Source organism: Gracilinanus agilis, chromosome 6 (assembly GCF_016433145.1).
Source record: "Gracilinanus agilis isolate LMUSP501 chromosome 6, AgileGrace, whole genome shotgun sequence".
Taxonomy (NCBI): Eukaryota; Metazoa; Chordata; class Mammalia; order Didelphimorphia; family Didelphidae; genus Gracilinanus; species Gracilinanus agilis.
Window position 1 is genome coordinate 279,895,788 of NC_058135.1, and position 3,726 is coordinate 279,899,513.

Below are 3,726 nucleotides of genomic sequence, written 5' to 3' on the forward strand. Positions count from 1 at the left end.
TATCCTTTATGCCAGTTATATCCCTCATAGATCTTAAGATTGAATGGAAAAAGACCTAAGAGATGATCCAGTTTTATAAATGAAGAAAATGAGCCTCTGAGATGCTAATGGGCCTTCATTAATGTAAGACATGTAGAAAATAGCAGAAGTGGAATTCCAATATAAGCCTTACACCCTAAATTAAACAGTCTTGACACATCATCAATTGCCATTGCTTCGAGTACCTAGCATTTGTTCCCCCCCCAATGGATTTCAAAGCTCTCCATATAGAACTGCAAACTCTGAAATTTAAAAATCTTTTCCAGTTATTATAAATCATATTTTTATCTTAGTAGTAAAAGTCTATCTATCAGATTTCTCCATGTTTTAAAGTGCTGTAATTGCCTACATCACAATGCACATTTTGGTTGTAAAAAAGGCCATTTTAGCTTGATTCCTCATCCTGTGGGTATTGTAACGGAGACACAGGTTGGTGAGGTGACCTGCCTAAAGTTCCAGAGTAAGTTAGTGGTAATGACAGGACTAGTACACCTCACTGTGAACTCTAATATTTTCCCCAAATCAGTTTTCTTTAAAGGGGTAAATATTCACAACCATAGTATGATGGTTCAAATCCTGGCTGAGTTATGTAGATTTTGGGCAAATCACTTATACAAGAAGGGATTGAGCAGATGACCTAAAAGGTTCCTCTCAGTTTTAAATGAACAAATACTCAAGACTTAATGGAGAAATTCTTGATCTTCTGTACTAAATTTTATTCATGCAATTAATTAAAAAAAGGATTATTTTTTCTATGTTCCAGACATTTTGCTAATCTTTGAGAATCCCCTCTACCATATACAAACACACACACACACACACACACACACACACACACACACACACACAGAGAACACAAGTATTTCACCTTCAATTATTTTATATCCTACATATAGAAAACCTTGTTTATGTGCATAAATCACTGGAAAATATATACCAAGAAAATGTAAACTTTTAATATTGGGCAGAAACTATGAGAGGAAAAGGAAATATTCTGAGTATGGGTTGGCATTTCAGGGAGCCAGGGATTCTTAGTGGAACTATTGAAAAGACTGAACTTCAGAGGGAATGGAAAGCAGTTTATAGGAAGGCTCATTAGTGGGAAATGCAAGATCATGGAAGGAGATATGAATGTAGTTCTGTCTGCCTGGCATATATGACTCACAAGAGGGGAAAGATGTGAAATCAATCTAGGAAAGTACAATGGAGAGAAGTGGTGAAGGATTTTAAATGTGAAACACTGGAATTCATGTTATATCTCAGAAAAAGTAGGGTTCCATTTAAGAGCACTGAGCACCAGACAGATAAAGAATGTCTGGGCTTTAGCAATACCAAACTTTAATTATGTAGAGGATGTATTTTCAAACTGATGATTTTCAAAAATTATTATAGACCGTGAGCATTATTTTAGATAATTGGTAATGAGAATGTGTTTAAGCAGAAGAAAACAGAATAGAGGAATGACTGGGGGGTGGATTTTTGCAGGTGCTAAGGAGGTTGAGGAACTATTCAGTAATGATCTAAATGAGTATAGGGCATGTCATGATGTGTGCTGAAAATTTCAGCTACAATATTAGTATAATCTTATACAAAACCCAAATTTTATGTTACATAATTTTGTAGCATAATATTATATTAGACATGATTCTATCACTTTCATGAAGGAATTATAATTACCATGTTTTATGCTGCTGATTATTGTTCTCTTTCCCAGGGGAATCAATCAAATTACTACAGGTATTTATGGAGAATTATTTCAAAGTGAAGGAATTCATCCTGGTAGGATTAACAGATGCCCCTGAGCTTCAGATCCCCCTCTTCATAATATTCACCATCATCTACCTCATCACCCTGATGGGGAACCTGGGCGTGATAGTCCTGACATTGTGGGACCCCTGTCTCCAGACACCCATGTACTTTTTCCTCAGTAACCTCTCTCTGACTGATCTTGGCTATTCTTCCACCATTACTCCTAAAGTGATAGCTGGATTCCTCCCAGGGGACAAAGCCAACTCCCATAGTGAGTGTGCTACATAAATGTTCTTCTTTGTTTTCTTTGCCACTGTTGAAAGTTATTTCCTGGCTGCTATGGCCTATGATCATCAGGTAGCTGTGAGCAAGCCCCTCCATTATACCACCATCATGATATCTAGTGTTTGTGTCCATCTAGTTATTGGATCCTACATCTTTGGTTTTCTTTGTTCATCCCTTCACACAGGAAATACCTTCAGCCTCTACCGTTGTAATTCTAATGAAATCCATCACTTTTTCTATGATATTCCACCTTTTTGTTCTCTGCTGCTTTGTCACACATGTTCATGAATTGATTGTCTTCTTTGCTGTTAGTTTTGTTGCAGTTTTTAATTCTTTTTTCATTGTGAAATCCTATTTTTCCATTTTCATTGTGATTTTAAGGATGCGTTCAGCTGTGGGCTGCCAGAAAGCATTTTCTACTTGTGCTTCCCATCTCAGAGCTATATCCATATTTTATGGAACAATAATCTTCATGTACTTACAAATCAACTCTAGCCATTCTATGGATACAGACAAAATGTCTTCAGTGTTCTACACCATGGTCATTCCCATGTTGAATCCTCTGGTTTATAGTCTGAAGAATAAGGAATCAGCAATGCTTTTAAGAAAATCATGCGGCAAAAAAGACTTCAGTAGGCATCTTCTTTTAATTAAGGAGAAAAGTACTCAAGTATTTGTCTATTACTCTATTATCTCCAAGATACATACTCTTTTGGACTCAAATATCATTTATATTTCCTGGATCATATGCAACAAATTTCCATCTTTTAATTTTAAAAATCTTTCTGTTAAAATTCTGTGTTGGGCTTTCAAATATCTTTCCTTATTTTTTCCCATGTCTGATTTTATAATCTATAATTTCTAGACATTTGGGTATTCTGGATGTTTCTTCATTTTATCTCTCAGTTGGTGAGACATTTGAAATGGATGGATCTGTTCATTTTTTCACAGAAACTTTCACAGAATTCCTATATCAGAGAAAATTATGATTTGTTGTACACATCAACCTTTATGGGTCAGGAATATTTATTCATCAGGTGAATCTGGGCAGACTATGATTGAGTGAATTGAGGAGATGGGCCATCATCATTGTGTTACTGATCTCAATATTTTGCTAAAAAAGATCAGTAGAAAATCAGTCATTATTCTCCCCGTTCTTTCACTCTTGGCAAGAGTGGTCAAATGGGGAATAAAATGTGTATAACTACCAATGTGGTAATTCCCTGTTCTATTATGGGTTGGCAACCTTTGCCCACCATATATTCTTGAAGAATTTCGAAGAAAACCTTAGAGTTAATTATATATCTTCACAGAAGCAGTCATAAACATGACTTTGCAGAGTGGTAGGCACATAGAACTTTGTGCATTTTTCTTCACTGATTTGATTGACTTGAGTGTAAGTCAGGTTTTTTTACATTATTTCAGGAAGTCTAAGCTTTTTATAGAATGGCATAAAAGTTCCTAATTTATATGGATTGGTCTGCATATAAATATTCCTAAGGTTTTGTTATTCTTCATGAGGTTTTCTCTTCTATATCTTCTTCATATAATTCTATGGTATTATAAATAAATAATTTTGCATCATTAGAATTTGAATCAATGAATGAAAGAATTGGAGAATTGGAAGGGACCTCAATGACCTTCTAATCTATC

The 3,726-nt window shown here is 35.2% G+C and overlaps 1 pseudogene; it reads left to right on the forward strand.

Moving 5' to 3' along the window:
* The first annotated feature begins 1,782 nt into the window (after positions 1–1,782).
* Positions 1,783–3,062, forward strand: LOC123252714 (annotated as a pseudogene).
* Positions 3,063–3,726: the final 664 nt, after the last annotated feature.